The sequence below is a fragment of the Lissotriton vulgaris genome, unplaced genomic scaffold (assembly GCF_964263255.1).
Source record: "Lissotriton vulgaris unplaced genomic scaffold, aLisVul1.2 SCAFFOLD_688, whole genome shotgun sequence".
NCBI classification, from domain to species: Eukaryota; Metazoa; Chordata; class Amphibia; order Caudata; family Salamandridae; genus Lissotriton; species Lissotriton vulgaris.
In genome coordinates this window covers 72,490-91,145 of record NW_028243991.1, presented here as the reverse complement: position 1 = coordinate 91,145, position 18,656 = coordinate 72,490, and the positions used below count along the sequence as shown (strand labels likewise).

The window sequence follows — 18,656 nt, the reverse complement described above, 5'->3', positions numbered from 1 at the left end:
CCTTTGAAAAAAAACCTGGCATTGATTCCTCAGACCTCTCTAATTACAGACCAATATCGCTACTGCCTTACCTATCTAAAATATTGGAGGCGCATGTAACTAACTGCCTATCAAGTTTTGTGGAGGCTTCCGGGTATTTACAACCCAACCAGGCTGGTTTCCGGCCTGGTCACTCCACTGAGGCAGTGATATTGGCCGTCCAGAATACTCTAAGGTCTAATGCAGACAGGGACTTACACCAGGCTTTGGTGTTACTGGACCTGTCTGCGGCGTTCGACACGGTTGACTATACCATCTTGGTCAACCGTGTCGAACAGGCCGGTCTTCGAGACTCGGCCTTGGCCTGACTCAAGTCTTTTATTTCTGGACGCACTCAATCGGTTCGACTAGGCTCCTTCACAGCCCCTAAAAAAAATTCCTTCTGTGGGGTCCCTCAAGGATCTTCCTTGTCCCCTTTATTATTTAATTTGTACATGCGCCCACTGTTATTCTCCCTACGAGAGTTCAAGGTCGATGTTTATAACTATGCAGATGACCTGCAGTTGGTTTTTGTGCTAAACTCCCACAATGCTGCCGAGGAATTTCGAGCCACCATGTCTTTTATTCAGAGGTGGATGTCCCTAAACCACCTTAAGTTAAATCCGAGAAAAACGGAGCTCATTCTACCTGGGAAGAGTGAGATCAGCTGGAGTCCCAGCTTCTGGCCATCGGACATGGGCTCCCCCCCAAAAAAATCCCGTACAGTGAAAACCTTGGGAGTGACTCTTAGTGAGGATCTTACCTTGGTGAGCCAAGTCGGAACTGTGGTCTCCTCGGGGTTTTTTCAATTGAGGAAGATAAGAAAAATAGCACATCTTCTTACAGGCCTGGCTTTAATTCAGACAGTCAGTGCTCTAGTCCTGTCCCATATCGATTTCTCCAATGGCCTCTACTTGGGGGCGCCTATTGGCCAACTTAAAAGATTGCAGTACTTGCAAAATCAAGCTGCGAGACTTATCTGCAAAGTACCTAAGTGGGAATCGATTAGACATGGACTAGAGACCCTGCACTGGCTGCCTGTGGAACAGAGAGCCACTTTCAAGGTGGGTTGCATTGTGTTCAAGGCTTTGGAGGGCAAGGGCCCTATGTTCCTTAGATCACTACTGCGCAAATATACACCTTCGCGCAGTTTGAGATCAATCCACAAAGATCTACTCGAGGTCCTCGTTTCAAAAAGAAACGTCAAGGGGGCAGCAGTTTTCAATTCTTAGCCTCCTCATTGTGGAATTCCCTCCCCTTGACCCTGCGACATAGCAAGGATCTCCTTGCTTTTAGGAAGGCATTTAAAACTCTTCTTTTTTCCCAGGCCTACTGTAAAAAATAATTGTATTTCTTTTATGCACTGTTATGTTTGATTCTCTCACCAGCGCCAAGAAGCCCCAGGGCGTATGCGCGCTTAACAAATAATAAATAACATAACATAACATAACTTGTTCACCAGCTATTCTTGCACAGTGTGGGGGAAGTGAAGGTGCAAGGGTATCAAGCTGATACAAACCGTTATGCTTATAGGTATGATAAATCCTGCCTAATGAGACCACCACAGAAGTTTGTGTGGTCGTAACCTTCCTTTTCTTTCCTACGAAGGTTACGACCACACAAACTTCTTTTACATTCTTTTTGTGCAGGATTAATCATACCTGTAAGCTTTTTGGTTTGTCCAAGTGCAATAAACTGCACCAGACTACGTTTGTGACCATATGGACGCTTGACCATTGTCACCATTTATCCAACGGGTTTCTGAATACGAACTTTCGGAATATGATATGCAGTTAATTGGATCCCTGTTGAAATTTCCTGTTGGGAATGGAACTGGTTGGCTGATGTTTTCGTATTGTTAATTTATGTTTTTGTGATAAAGTACTGTTTTTCCATTACTGTTGACTACTGGACTTCATGACCTGGCACACCTCCATTTCAGCAGCCACAATCTTGGATCTGGAGAACAGAGGCGCCAGGCAACGGCTGGGGATGGGGTTGGTTGCGCACAAACACTACCAATTGGGACTAGCGTGTGGTGCGGATACAGGGGCCCGTAGTTACTTTTGTGGACATGCATCCAGGACATGTGTGTGGAAGTTTGATAGGACTGGCTGTGAGACTCTGGCAGTTGTTGGTTGGAAGGTACCAGAGGCCAACAGTTACAGCACAGCCAGCAGCTTTGTCTGCGGAGGGAAGTTGGTTGTCCGCTGTGTTGGTACCACCAGCCTGTGGGCAATGTGGGTCGGGATGCAGAGGGTGGATGGATGGCCTTTTGAGCCTGAAGTGGGCTATGCGGTTTAGTCTTTGAGGCTGGTGCATTGTTGGAAGGTCCGCTGTCTTGTTTTGTGCTGCCTCAGTGGTAGTCCGGGGTGGCCTGCGGTCGAATTGAGCCTGGGGGTGGTGGTGGTAGGTGTTGTGGCCCTCTTGGGTCTCCAAGCTGCTTGATCATTGGCTCCATAGAATCTGTTGGTCTTCAGATGTGGGTCTGGGCTGGGCTTCCATTCATACTGCAGGTTGTCGTCCTGCTTAACACCAGTAAAAGGCAGGTGTTAAATACCTGGTGTGAACGCTCCTTATCGCCTGTTTTTGGATCGCATCGCCGATCTGACTGGTCATTGAGAATATCGCCTCGTGGTGTTTTTGTGTGTTTTTCCATGGGAACGCCTGTCTGCATATCATTAGTGTTAGTTGTCGCTCTCATCCGTGGCTGGTGATATCGGCAGTTAGCACCAGCTTGAGAATGGGGCGATAATTCTTTCGCCACTTTTGCAGCGCTAAAGTGATGATAACTGGGCGATAAGTCCTTGAGAATATGCCCCTGAGTGTAACAAACAAACAACTGAATTACTGTGAACCACCAACGACTGGGTGGTCAAAATGGTAGAGGTGGGCCTATGGGCTCCTAAGGCACAGAACAGGCAAAAGGCAACCTGAAAAACAGAATTAGGCGCCATCAGTCATGAGACAAAAGCTGTGCTGCTAATTAGTAATCATGTATGCTGAGCATAGCGCAATTAGTTGGACTTACCTCTTAAAAGATTTGTCTCCACTCAATTTCGTTCAATATTTCTTCTGAGCGAAAGGGCCAAGATAAATCCAAGGGTTCCAAATTACTGATAACATAAACAAAAAAGGAGGAGGGCCAATGGTACACCACCACTGTAAACATATGGTATAAGAATTGTCACTGTTAAAAAAACGAACTGTATAAATGCGACTGGTTACCTCATAGGATAATCGCACAGTAGTGGAAGATTAATTGGCCTCAAAAGTGCTTGGCTTCTAAAAAAACAACAGGAGGACAATACTAAATGATCATATGTCGACTATCTTTCACAGTCTTGTAAAGAATCGGGAGAAAAATTCCTCTCAATACCTCAACATGGAGTACATCCATTCACCGCATCATAAACGGAGCAATGAAAGGGTGATTGCTTAAATGCTTGTCAAGACAAATGATGCTGTGCCATTCCTCAGAAGAAGGACGTACGAGTCACACTAATATTTGGGTGTCACTGAGATCTACAGTTGGGCATCCATTTTGTTGGATGTAATGCCCTCACACACCCTTTCAGGTGTCATGCTTCATCATCTGGGCTGCTCCTCGTTGGGTCGGCGGTGCTATACCCAATGGGCTCACCTCAAAGAGGGGCACTTTACAGGAGATCTTTTATCCAACAGCCGTTTTGTGAAGTGCGGGTGTGGGGCAAGAGGTGTTTTTAAAATAAGGCTGGGAGTGCCTATGAGAAAGTTTATTCTGGGGGTCTCCTGCCTTAGTTAAAAAGGTGACAACCGGCACTGAAGTACCGGATTTTTAAGAACCCAGCGGTGCCAGGGAACACACCCAAAGACTTCGAGTCCTTCCTGTTTCAGACTATAGAAACACAGAGTCTTCTAGGTGAAGTCAAAGATCGAATTTATTGGCTGCAACCAAGTAACAGGTATCCTCGAAGTACAACACAGTGTATGTTCTCAGGAGACTGCTCAATCTTACAAAGCCAGCCTTCTCCTTTTATACAAAATATTATGCTCTAGGCAAACATTCCTTATTTTACAGTTGACCATTCAAATATTTTCACTACAAAGAAAAAGCAGAGTCATGATGACAAGCCCACATTTCAGTTTGTTCATCCCACAATCAATTACCCGGCAAGGCCCAGTATTTTCATCAGATATCGATGGACCCCCAATAAAAACGGGCACCTCCTCCTCGTAAAGCAAGTCATAAAGAAAGAAACAGGGACAGGTGTGTGTAAGATTAGGCATGGTTTGTGTGCGATGAAAGGTTTATGATATTTTGTGCCTTGATACTAATCTCATTCGGCCACTGGGAAAGGAACTGGCCGAACAGGTTTGGCTTCAGGCAGTGGAGTCAGCTTGCCCAGGTCACGGAGGAGTCAGGAAAGGTGTATGTGTCCTTCACACTCGGTTTTGGCCTTAGTCACTGGCCTATGTGAGGGCAATCACAAAATGGCTGCCGTTCACAAAATGGAACCTGAGGGTTCAGGACGGAAACTCTGATTCAAGGGTGCTTTTGCCACCCGAATATGACCAAAATGATTGTGCATAGTATACTCGTCATTCTTGGTCTGCTGATTCCAAAATCATCATGATACGATGATGTTTATAACACGGGTCCAGAATTTTCAGTACCACAGCACTTGATGGAATGCAATGTTCCACTTAAGTGTCGGTTAGTGTGTGTTTGTAATGGTCAACATGTTTCTCGTGCTTGTGTTTATTAAATTGCCGATTCTTCAGGACCTTAAACAATTATCTGTTGAGACTGTCTACACTAAAGGATCTACATCAGTATCCAGTAGGCTAATCAGAATGTCTCAAAAAGAAGGTGCTTAATGGGTCCGTGTACCTGTGATGGGCTGGATCTACCAACTATGTTATGTACCCAGGCATCAACAGTACCCGGCGGTCTGCACAACAGGTTTAGACTCCCATGAGGTTATGGAGTTTTGTGCCTTGTGCGCTGCCAGAACGACCTATCCACGCCGCCGAGTCCAGCTTAAATGCTTGCTCATCATTACGGGCACGTGCACGCCGCGTCATGACAGTCGTTAGATGCTGCCAGGTTGTGACTGCAGGAATGACCAAGCGAGAAGCTATCGCTGGAAAACTGGTGATATCGGCAGTTTGCACCAACTTGAAAATGGGGTGATAATTCTTTCGACTTTTTTGCTGCGCTAACGTGCGGATAACTCGACAATAAGTCCTGATGTGTGGTCGCATCTAAAGCCGGCAGACCCAGGATGTATGTTCTTTTCAGCCCCTAATTTTCATATAAAACATTCTGTCGGGAACCATGCTTTAAATTGATTCAGCCAGGGAAAGATAACAAAATGTAAACAGTAAATGCTGTGCAGCCTTAACCAAAAGAAAAAAAAGTTACACCCACCAAAGCGGATAGGAATGAGTACTTAGGTGACGGGAAATGGATAAAAAAAGGAACAGAAGGGAGAACTGGCTACAACCAATAGAAACAGAGAAAAAATAAAGTGGGAAGCACATGGGCCAATAAGAAACAATAACAAGCATCGGTAAATGCATTTGATTTTATCTATGTGATTAATAATACGTTGTTTTTTGTTGTAAGTTGCAGCTTGCTGAGTAGTTGTACAATATAAGTTACAGCAAGTCTGTTAAAGTGCTATGGCTTGTATATGTATAAAAAGGCAATATTTTGTGTTGTTACTAGTGGTATAGTGTGGGTAAGTAATAGCAACATTAAAAAAAATTAAATGAATGAGGGAAATAATTGAATTAATTGATGGAATACCAATATTATATGTTTAGACGTGTTCTGACAACTTTTGGGCCTAGTGTGACTGCACCTGCTGCAGCATTCAAATCATGACGCTATTGCCTGTAAGGTAAGCTGCACTCGTGACTACCTGTTTAGTAGTAACTTATTGCAATATCTGGTGTTCAGAGGGGTTCCTAGAGCTTGGTTCTGGCATCACTGCACTTGCTGCATCACTGAAATCATGACCCTAGTGCCTGAAACTGCACTTGTGGCTGCTTATTTAGTGTTTAAATATAGCAATATTTTGTGTTTAAAGGAGGTCTGACAACTTTTGACCCCGGTGCCACTGCACTTGCAGCACCATCGAAATCATGGCCCTAGTGCCTGCTAGATAACTGCACTTGTGACTGCCTGTTTGGTAGTAACATTTAGCAATATTCTAAGTTAAGTAGGGTCCCTAAAGCTTTTGGCCACGGTGCCACTGCACCTGCTGCGCTATTGAAATCATGACCCCAATGCTTGCTAGATACCTGAACTTCTGACTGCCTGTTTAGTAGTAAAATATAGCAATATTTGGTGTTTAGTGGAGTTATGACAACTTTTGGACCATTTAATTGAAGCCTGTTTTAAGTTCAAAGTAACTGGAATTGTGACTGCTTGTTTAGTAGTAAAATAAAGCAATATTAGGAGTTTAGAGGCCCAGTGCCACTGCACCTGCTGCACCATCCAAATCGTGAGCCTGCTCTCTGCAAATTAACCGCACTTGTGGTTGCCTGCCTAGTTTTAAATTTTAGCAATAATCTGGGTTTAGTGGAGTCCTATAAACTTTTGGTCATGGTGCCACTGCACCTGCCTCACCATTCAAATCAAGTCCCTTTTAACTGGAAGGTAACTGCAATTGTGACTGCCTGTTTACTAGTCAAATATAGCATTATTAGTCACAAGTGCAGTTTCAGACACTAGAGTTCTGACAACTTTAGAGTCCGGTCCCACTGCACCTGCTGCACCATTCAAATCATCCCCCTGTTGTCTGCAAGGTAAATGCACTTGTGGGTGCCTGTTTAGTAGTAAAATATAGCATAGCTCTTATAGATTCACTTTATTTTTAAGGGGCAATATTCATTACATCATTTAGAGTTTGATCAAAATGACCAAATAGATTAAGTTGAAAAAATCATCCGATAACGCCTACAAAGTGTAAGGAAAGGCACTGAGGCATGAATAGGAAATTCCACGTGCGTTCTAAGGCTAAAGCACCTGCTTTACACAACTCAGTAATAAAAAGCAAGCATTCCGGCATACTGTTAGAAGCTGTCCGCCTCGCAGTGGGAAGAGATTCTATCTTGACAGTGAATCTTCAACAATGGGAAGCTCACAAGAAAAAGTTCCACACAAAAGTAAATAAACACAACAATTTGGCTACGGGAACTGATAAAAAAAAACAAGAGATTTCACAAGCCCCGTGCAAGCGAAACCTAAAAAGTGGATCGGCACGCTTGTAGAAAAGAATTCCACTCACAGGAAGTGACCAGTGAAATTGAATATTCAGCACATCTATTAAAGAGTTTAACGCTGGGTAAGCTTAATATTAGCTGTGCCTGTCAGTGAGTGTGAAATATAATCTCGAGAACATGTGGCTCAAGGCGGAATACAATGCTGTGTGGCACTTGCAGGAATCCCTTTAGCCCAAAGAGAATTCCCTCGAGAGTACTCGGAGAGCGGCCTCGCCAAAAGAAGACTGCAGGAGCACTGTCACATGGAGAGGAATGCCACTGACTGAAGGACACCTTTGCAGGTGCAGGATGGACTTCAGCTGAAAACAGCACCTTGGGTGGCGTATAGTATGAGCAAAGCTTCACAGATGCACCGGGCAGCTGCCACTGGAGCAGTAGTTGGGGGTGATGGTGTGGCTGTCTCCACAGTAAGTCTTTGCCAGTGGCAGAAGCAGAGGTTCAAACAGGAGATCTCTAGAGTGTATCCTACCCCATCACAAGTTTCCAGTCGTCTGGAGTCAGCTGTGGAATATTCATTTGACTGTTGAGTGGGAGTTTACCAAGGAAGAAGGGAACGGGGGAAATGGACCGATCCAAATCAGGTCAGTTATTATAACAGTTGTGACGCTATCTTGCACTGACCTTGCCCACGAGGAGATTTCGCTCGTTTTCATTTTTCCTGGGACCAGCATCACAGCTCGCTGGACCCGCTGTGCGGGTCCCGCTTCGCGGGTTGGAGGTGTCTTCATCGGAGCTGGGGCAGAGACTTCGAGGTTGGTGGAGCCGGGGGCAGGACTGTCAGCAGGGATGCGAGCGGTGCCGCAGGGACTCAGTTTCCCAGGAGTCCCTGCAGGATAAAATCACCAGCACCTGGCCCGCTCTCCCTGCTTGCCACGCCACCCGACCTAGGGGTAACAAAAAGCCCGGCACTCTTAAATATTATGGGACGCTATCTTGCACTGACCTTGCCCACGAGGAGATTTCGCTCGTTTTCCTTTTTCCTGGACCAGCATCACAGCTCACCGGACCCGCTGCGCGGGTCTCGCTTCGCGGGTTGGAGGTGTCTTCATCGGAGCTGGGGCAGAGACTTCGAGGTTGGTGGAGCCGGGGGCAGGACTGTCAGCAGGGCTGTGAGCGGTGCCGCAGGGACTCAGTTTCCCAGGAGTCCCTGCAGGATAAAATCACCAGCACCTGGCCCGCTCTCCCTGCATGCCACGCCCCCGACCATCTTCCTTCCTTCATAGCAGGCGGAGTAGCCCGCTGCGCGGGAGCACGCAGGAGCGTCCTGGGAGAAGCCCGGGACAAGGGCGGGCCCTCTGTGGCCCTCCAATGCCTGTAGGGACTGGACTGGGCCAGGTCCTTTGATTTACCCTTCCTCCAAAGACTTCTGTACAGCAAGTATACCCCCATTGCTGTGCCTTATTATTGAGTTTTATTTGTCCCTTTTTTTTTTGTTTTACCCTATGTTATTTGGTACTTATTGAGGGTCTTAGTAAACGTTGAGGATCCTGTTTACTTGTATTTTACCTTGCTAGTAATCTGACTCTGCTTCTCATTGTCAGTCTGTTACTCTTTGTTAATGGCGATGTCTGCCCGTGAGACTCGAAGCAAGGCTGCGGCGGGAGCCAAAAAATTGACAGGTACATTGGACAATTTTATCCTCCATACTAATTCCCTAATCGACCAGGGCATAGTACTCATGGAAAGAAGGATTTCTCAGGATTTAGTGCATGCTAAAAGGTCATTATTAGGCAATATAGCCTCTGCGTAAACTCTTGTCAAAGCTTCAAACATCCCTGAATCTTATCTTATGCAGGTCGATGCTCTGATTTACCCCACCTCTAGTACCAACTCAGTTCTTTTAGACCCACCCTCCCCGACCTCTTTAATATCGACCTCTCTGGACATTAATTTACCATCCCTACCTGCTGTTGCTCACCATGAGAACACCTATACCCAAAGGGGTATACTGGAAGGAGCAATTCCCAAATCCAAAAGAATAACCACCAAGGCCAATGTTGTCAACACAGCTAAACAAGACACGTTAGGACGCTGGTAGCACTGCGGAGGGGAGGGATAATTTGGGTTACAACACAGGGACAGAAGAGGCACAGCATGTATCCCATCCTTTACCAATAGGTATCCCAGATGACACAGCCTTGAATAGCAGTTTGGGTAGTATACTTGTTGATAGTAAGTAACAAATGAAGGAGGCCCCCTTGGCTGTCAGTTCTGGGACAGGGGAGGATATGTAGACAAGCAAGGAAGTCCCACAGTTGGCCCGGATTGGGTGGTGTGACCTTATAAATGCCCAAACTTATATTTTTTTTTACAAATACCAATCACACATTGTCATATGTAAGATCTAATCAAGGTTTTTAATCGTCTCTCCAAAAACCGAAACGCCGCGTCGACCCCTGTTCTTGCAATAAAATGTTGTGTTTATATTTCGTATGAATGGATTTTTCGCCTTGAAGTACATACTATTGTATTTTTATTCTGTATTTTTATTTTGTTTTTAATCTAGCTATTGTATAAACTGTTTTTTATCCATTTGTGTTTTGCGAATGACTCTTGAAATAAATATACATTGTTATATTTTTCTAAACATACACGTCCTGTCCTTTTTAGAATTTGATTAATACTGCAAGACTGTAAGAGCACCAAAAACATTCTGATTCTCTTGTGTCTAAATGCTGGCCGCTCCATTAGCTGATATAACCTTGATTAGATCTTACATATGACAATGTGTGATTGGTATTTGTAAAAAAAAAAAAAAAAAAATATACGTTTGGGCATTTATAAGGTCACACCACCCAATCCGGGCCAACTGTGGGACTTCCTTGCTTGTCTACTTGTTGATAGTAGCCTTGAAGAAATTTCAGAGGATCTAGAGGATAAGAATGGCCCACTCATAAATATTCTATCCGATCTTATGAAGGCTCTACTCTCGCCTCTGGAGACTAGACTCCAGGGCATAGAACAACAGCTTCAGGCTCTTCATCAGGATCTAAAATTTTGAAATTGAAATAGCAACCACGTCTTAAGGGCACCTAATGTCTCGGTTCCCACTCGTAACCTTCCGCCCACTACTAAGAATCAATCTGTAGGGAAAAACGCTACCCCCAAGACCTGCCCTCCTAAAACCCCTATTCCCGAAAATCCTGCTCCCAAGGGTAATAAAGTTAATGCTAACCAGCCAGCCACTAACGCGCACATTAAACCCCAGAATGTAGCTGGCCCTGTTACCTCGGTACCTAAACCCTCTTTATCCCATCCCGAGGAATCTAAGATACGTAGGAACATTAGCCTACCACCTGACGCCTGTCCTTATGTGATAGTATTAATAGGTGTCCCTGTGCTTGCCCCTGCAACACTTGAATCCTTCTGGGCACTCGAAAACAAAGTTTTTCATTGGTTAAACAGTAATTCCCCCCCACCCCCCCCCCCCCACCCTCCCAACATCACCAGCAAAATCCTTATGGTAGAGAGAGCACCGTGGGTGGGTGAGAATAAGAAAAGCCTACAGGGGGACTGTGTTGTTGTTACATTTGAGGACCCGCGCATGGTGGAACATATTTGCTTCGGGCCCACATGTAACAACATCTCCACGATTAGGGTTAAACCCTTGTCATATTTCTACATGCGTACGGAACATCAAGACAATAGGTGGAGTTGGTTGAGGGCTCCTAACCATTTGAGGAGAAGGATGAGGGGTGAGCCATTGAGAGACTGGAACACAACCAACTGGGTAGGGGGCGATGATGGAGGTTGGAGCACAGTAGGGAGAAGAGCAGGGAGATTTATTCCAGGCGACACCCAGTTCAATGGGGAATGGCACGGCCCACAGCTCAATTATCCCTTAATTTCCTGCTACAATCGTTACAGTGGATTGGAAGCAGTCGACTGACTCCTAACCCAGTCCCCTAGACAAATTGAAAAGAGGGTGGTGGCAGTTGCCACACGGGATGAAACCAAAAACGGCAGGGATGGTTTAGCTAGTTTGGGAACTACCAGTTCTAGTTTGGGAGAAAAGGAACCTATTACTCCAGTTACAATCAAGTAATTATATGTAGCCCCTATTTCCATTAAGATTCTGTCCTGGAATATAGCAGGGCTAAAACAAAATCTTGCTAACCCTGATTGGAATGATTTTATTAATACATTCCACATATGTATGTTCCAGGAAACTTGGTCCCTGACCCCGCAATATAAAAATGGGTACTCCGCGTACTTTACTCCAGCAGTCACGGTGGGGAAAGGTCGCCCTTCAGGTGGTCTGCAGATCTGGGTCAAGGTGAATTTGAATTGCGTTGTCACCACCCACAAAGTCCATTCTAACGACATCTTGCATATCTCCTTAAAAAGTCCATCTGGGGGTATCATTTTTGAACTCTTTTGTGTCCACGCAAGAGGCTTACAGGGTGGTTTAATCTCGCCCCCAATAGAGCTGTTGGATGTGGGGTTATCAGATCTTCCAACTAGGTCTAAAATACTAGTGGGAGGGGATTTTAATTGCACATTCCTCTGGATGATGAAGAGAAATTAGGTTTTAGCTCAGAGGATTGGAGGCAGACTATACCCCCAGACTTTAGCCCTTGCTCCCATCGAGAAATGGACAGCCAGAGCTATTCAGTTGAATGTGCTGGCTCTTGAACATAATCTAAGGGCCCTTAATGGGCGGACTGTTTCAGATCGCGATGGGGCAATGACTTATAACAGGATAAGTTGCCCTTCTCGAATTGATTACATCTTCTTGGATATTCAATCTTGGGTAGGTCTAGTAGATATGGAGATTAGGCAGTCTTCAGACAGTGATCATAACCCACTATGTATGAAAATCCACTGGGCAAATGGGATTCGCAAGAGTAGAGGTCCCGTGATGATTACTAAAGAGGTCTTGCCCTCCAATTGTAATCGGAAGTTAAAATTGAATTTGGTCAAGTGTGCAGAGGGGAAACTTAATAGCATTAAAGAGTTAGTTTAAGCTGAATGTTGTAGCCTTGCAGCCGTTGCTTCAGCTGCGCCTCATCCTCCAGGATCAGACTTGCAAGTTTTGTATAAGAACCTAACAGATAAAATAGGAGAGTTTTTTCTTAAGAGACCACAGGGGATTTTCACGTCAAATCAAAAACCCCCAAGGGGTAACCCCTGGTACACGGCAAATTGAAGAGGAAAGAGGAAGGCCTTCACGCTAGCTATAAGAAACAAGGATCCCATAGCAGTGAGATTAGCCAGAAAGGAGTATAACCTGAGCTAAGAAGGATTGGGAGGAGGAGCATTGGCAGCAGCTCAAGGCTGCAGCCCGTGGAAAAAACTTCATCGAGTTCTGGAAACTGATTAATGCTCTTAATAGAAGGGGGGCCGAGCCGATTTTAAATCATATAAATGAACATCAATGGTATTCCCACTTTTTAAAATTATACTGCGAGGATAGTGTGCAAGGTCATTTAATATCTCCAGCTATGGAAATTCAGAGTGAACCTAGTATGGAGACAGGAAGTAAGGAAGAGTCTTTCTCCCCTGCGTGAAGTTCAAGATGTGATCTCGAAAAATATTACCAGGGAAGGCACCGAGCCCAGATGGTCTCCCGGGGGATTTACTGCTGCATGACCCCAAAATATGGGCAGACCTTATAGCCTGTTTAATGAACTTAATCCAGCATGGCCATCCTGTCCCTGATTCCTGGAAGGATCAGAGGTTATCACTATATACAAGAAAGGTGATAGAGAGGACCCTGCCAACTACAGACCGATAAGTTTAATCAACACCATTCAAAAGGTAGTTGGCAGAGTCATCATAAACCGAAATGAGACATGGCTAATAGTTGATGGCATTCTGACTCACTTCCAGGCGGGGTTTAGGCGAAATGCTGGTGCGATGGACCAGGTATTCCGGTTTTGTGCAGTCTATTGGAAGTCAGTGTCTATTTCCAAGGGTAGCCTGTATCTGGCTTTCATAGACTTGAAAACAACATTTGATGTCATCCCACGTGCCAAACTTTGGGAGGTTCTATTAGATATGGGTTTCCCTAGTTATTTGTTGCAATTTGTCATCAAGCTCCATGAAGATAATTATGCAAGGATTCGGTGGGGGAGCCAGGGTCAATTGACAGGGAGGGTACCAGTCAATAGAGGGGTGCGGCAGGGATGTGTGATGGCGCCGATATTGTTCTCTCTCTTTATAAATGGGGTGGCGGACCATTTGCGGGAGGTCCCTGCGGATGCCCCTGCCCTTGCCGGAGAGAAAACCCCCACACTCCTCTTTGCGGACGATACCCTCCTGATGTCTAAGACACCTAAGGGTCTCCAAAAATTGCTCTACCGCTTCAGCGTCTTTTGTAAAGATCGTGGGTTAACGGTTAACACCACGAAAACGAAGCTGATGGTATTATCCGCTAGAAGGAATCTTAAGAAAGCTTATCTTTCCTTGAATGGGTCCTCTCTAGAGGTGGTGGACGAATTTGACTACCTTGGGGTCAGGCTTTGTAATAACATGAGATGGGACTCCCATATATCCAAAATGGTCCTAAATCTTAAAAGGGTCTCTGGAGCCATATTAAAGAATCAGCGTCTCTCTATCAGTAGACCAGTAGCCCCTGCCCTGGCAGTTTATGAGGGGAAAGCCTTAGCCTCTGCAGTTTATGGCTCTGAACTGTGGGGTGACGAGAATAGCAAGGCGTTGGCAACTCCAAAGAATAAGTTCTTGAGAGGCATAGTTTCCCTTCCTCCCTTGCCCCCTTGAAACCACTATTCCTTGATATGGGCAAAAGATCAATCTCAGAAATAGTTCAACTCCGCCCTTTGTATTTCTGGGTGCACCTTAGAAGGACCCCTGAACTAGCAAAATATGCTCTAGTGTTGGATGAGTTAATTATTTTGAATCTATCTGGCAAAATAAGGTGGCTTAATAATCTAAAGAAGCTGGTGGAATCTATAGGTCAGGCTGAGTCTTGGGTCTCACAGTCCCCTCCCTCTAAACAAATTGTTAAAAAATTATACTGGGATTGGGCAGAGGCCAAGGACCTCAACATTACAAGCTGGGGACCTTTGACGAACAACTTCCTTGATCACAAACCTTCTAGAAAGTTGGAACCATTCCTTGACTTCATCCAGACTCCTCGAGATAGAACATTGTTCCTGAAACTAAGATATAGTACCCTCCCCCTTAAATCATTTATAGAAGGGTGGAAGGTCAGGAGGGTTCACGACCTAAATTTTCCGGGTTGCCCATGTCCGGTAGAATCCCTTGGCCACTTTTTGTTTGCATGTAATGCCTATAAGTAGGTTAGAGAAAAATGGTTAAAACCTGTGTGTAGGGAGGTGGGAGTTAGGGATCATAGATCAGCTCTGCATATTATTTTAACCAACACTACCTCTATGTACATAGTTTGCGGGGTCGCTAAATATCTGGCCAATGCTTGGTTTATGCGGTCTAGGCTGCTTTTAATGTCTGATTAGATTCACTTTTAAGAACGGGTTTTCATTTAAATCTGTGCAGACTCTTCTTCACTTTTTAAATTGTTTGTAGTGATGATTTTTTAAATGGAACTGTAGTAATACTTGGTAAATTGTTTAATGTACTTTTATGTCTGTACTTTTATGATATATTTTATCGAATAAAGTATTACAACAATAACAGTTGCCATAGGTGAAACTAGGAAAGGATCATTATGTGCGTTGCTGCCTGATGACTCATGGCACCCACCTAAATGTTTGGCTGCCTCCCAGATGGATCTGAGGCACAGGCCCTGACCCGCCCCTTGCATGCTGGCTAGTCGAGTGGTCCTCGACTGCGTGGTGCTTGGGTAGAAGACTGGGTGCGTCGCAGGCTCCTCCTACCCGGAGGACCGAACGACACATAAGGGCCTGGCAGGGACCTCTGGGAGGAGCACAATGCAACAAAAAGCCCTCCAGAGACAGAAACCATGTTCATGCACCACAATCCCAAGAAAAATAATTGCACTGCCACACTGGGCTTGTAACCCCTATAGGCCCTGCCACCAGGGCACTCCTGTGCCTGATATTTGCCTGCCTGGGATTCAGGTGACGGAGGATTGGTCCATCTTATGTGACAGGGCAGCCTGCATGAGAGGGAGCAGGGACCATGAGGGAATCCCAGCTCCTCGCGATACAAGTCTCTCAAAGCCAGTATGAACTGCTTCAAGCAGTGGGAGGGGACGCCACCCCCAGCAGCTCTGGCTTCTTCATGTGAAACCCCATTGAGAAGAGCATGAGTGGCTTTGACTGTGTGGGGTGAAACATTTGTATTTGGTTATTTATAGAGCGCACTGTCACCAAAATGGTATCCTGGAGCTAGCTTGACCCATCAGTAGAGGCGTAGGAGATGAGAGGGTATTCTAATCAGAAAAAACAGAAGTTTAACCCAATAATTAATAGGGAAAGAGCTACGTTTTAAGGGCTTTCCCTAACTTAAACACGTCAGTTTGAGATCTTACTGAGACTGGCAGTTTATTCTATACTGAGCCACTTTCACGGTAAGGGCGCGTCCTCCCTGTCGGACTTTCTTGAGTCTCTGTTCTTGGACATAATTGAGCGTCGCCGATCGAAGGGACCTGGCAGGAGTATTTTTTCTAAGTCTGGCCTGCAATGGTTTTGGTCTTCTGTTATCTAATGCCTTGAAGACAATGCAGAGTGATTTTAAAAGTATTCCTCTGTTTGATAGGCAGCCATTAGAGATCTCCAAGGGCACCGGAGGCAGAAGAGTTCCCAGGTCTGTTTAGCGGTAGTTTCGCTGTAACAATCTGAATGCGTTCCAGTTTCTTTTATAAATAGCTTGGGCTCCTTTAAGGAGGGTACAGTAGTCCAGACTACTTAGTATGACGCCTCTGGAAATCAGGGATCTGGATTGGACATTTCACATTGGGTACAGTTTCCTGCGATCACGAATGATTTTGAAGCAGGTCCCCGCAACTCCATTTACATGCTTTTCCATAGAAAGGCCCTCGTCTAGCATTACTCCCAGGTTCCGGACCACAGTTGAGTTGCCAAGCGGTGTCTCTGTGGGTAGAGGCCAAAGGTTGGGAGGTATTGATATTGAGCTTTAATAAAGGGGCAGCAGAGGAGCTCTGTCTTGCTTCCGTTCATCTTAAGGGCGTTTGCATTCATCCAACTAAATATGTCTAAAAGACATGCTTGAAAATTGCAATACGAGTTAGCCTAAATTTTATTTAATGATAGAATCATTTGGGTGTCATCTGCATAATTAATAAGCTTAATCTTGTGGGACTTAATAAGGGAGAATAGTGGTTTGATGTAGATATTGAACAGAATTGGGCTAAGGGGGGAACCCTGAGGAACACCATTTTGATTTATTCTGAGTTTAGAGAGAAACCGGGCATGGATACAGCCTGGCAACAGTCATCAGGTAAGACTTTAGCCAGTTTAACATCGGCCTCCGTCACCCACCGATGATAGTCTAGTCAGTAAGTGCAGTGGCTGACCATGTCAAACGCAACTGATAAGTCAAGGAGGACTAGTAGACTGGTTGTCCACTGTCTGTCGTCCTGTGTATTTCATCTGTGGCGAAGATCAATGCGGTCACTGTTCCGTGGCCAGGTCGGAAGCCAAATTGCTATTCTTCTAACCATGGATGGTCTTCTAGATATTGGGACAAAAGTTTACAAACATGTTGTTCTAGTATTTTTATTGGGAAAGGTAGAAGGGAGATTGGTCTGTAGTTGGCCAAGAGTGAAGGGTCGGCTGAAGCTTTCTTCAACAGCGGCTTCACTATAGCCCATCTCCAGCATTTTGGCACCACCTCAATTTCAAGGGATTGGTTACGAAGGATCCTGATAGTTCATCTTCCCATCTTGTCCATTGTTTTAGGGAAAGGGGGTCGAAAGGTGATCCTGACTTAATAGATCTATACAATGAGTTGGATGCTTCCGTTGAGATGGGATCCAGCCTGGTCAAAGTCGCTGTGGGGGGTCGGATAGATGTGGCATGGCAAGTCAAGGTGGACTGTTAGTGTTAAGAATAGAAATATTTAATTCATTAGATTTATTAATGTCTTCTAGAATCATCTTAATTTTATTTTCAAAGAACTCTGACAAGTTGTCACATAATTGCTGTCATTATGTTTTTTCTTCTCAAAACGAGGAGGGTTTGGGAGATCATTGAGTATTTCATAAATATTTTTTGCTTTATTGGGGGCAGCAGTAATTAGCTCACAGCAATAGTTGACTTTTACTATCCTGACTTTTTTTTATTGTCATTTAGCACAATTGTTAGACAAATGTTATCTTCATTAAGGTAATGGCTTCGTCATTTACTTTCCACTTGCCTGCAGTTTAGTTTGGCCTTCATCAGAGTTGCATTGTACAAGAGGGCAGATGTACTTTTACAAGGTTTTTGAGTTGTCAGAGGTATCAGTTCATCTAGTGTTTTTAGGATCTCACTTTCGAAACTTTGACAGTTCTCTTCCATAGAGTCTAAAGGAATAAAAAAAAGTATGCACATTTAAAAACGGGTTTGGGTCTAGTTGTAGAAAGTTTGTGCCATGCTCTGGTGTCCACCGAATGCTTAATTGGTCTTTTAAAAAATCCCTTCTGGCCCACATATAGATGAAAGGTAATCAATCAGTGATATGTCCAACACAGAGGCGTAACTTCCCTAACTGATAGTAGACCTTCCAGTGAGAAAATGAGGTTGAGGCTTCCTATGTGTGTAGGGCCTTGTACCTGTTGCTGGGGACCAATGCTTTCACAGGAGTTCACCAGTTCCTTATAAGAGGGGGATGAATCTCCTTCTGCCCATAGGTTGAAGTCTCCTACCAGAAAAAGGGTGATGTGTTAGCGTCATATTACTAATGGTATCCAGAAGGGGTAGCGGGGGAGGAGCAAGAAGTATTAGGTGGTCTATAACAAAAAATCTCTGCAGCCATGTTCCCATTGTGACCCTTCAAATGGAATCCTAGTAATTCAATGTTGTCTACTTCGTCTAGGGAAAAGGCAGTAAAGTTCCAATTATCCCTGTAAAGAATGCCTAATCACCCTCTTTCTTAGTAGTTCAGGGTTCATGGAAGTCTTTGAATTTGTCTGGGAAGGCTCTATCGAGGTCCCTCATATTCATTTATGTCACCCTGGACATCCTGCATTTTGCTAACAGTGCAACTACCAAGGCACCCTCGCAGTTGTGCATTGGGGTTTGAGAAGCCCCAGACCCGAGCGCCATTAGCACCGAAGTTCATATCCCTGCTGAGTTAAGGTTACACTGACAGCATGGCTGGTGCTGAGCGCCATTGGAGCGCGGACGAGCACAGATGGGCTTGCCATTGGCACGCCTGTGGCGCGCCCGCTCCAAGGGCCCCTTAAGCCATGGACTCTCGACATCCCAGGATGGAGCCGTGTCTCCATCTGGGGA

At 45.0% G+C, this 18,656-nt stretch overlaps 1 protein-coding gene across 1 annotated transcript in view; it reads right to left on the bottom strand.

Annotated features, from left to right (window-relative positions):
- The window catches only part of LOC147668182 (tripartite motif-containing protein 26-like), a 326,889-nt gene that overhangs the window by 269,250 nt on the left and 38,983 nt on the right, over nucleotides 1-18,656 (bottom strand). The gene's annotated exons all lie outside the window — the stretch shown is intronic.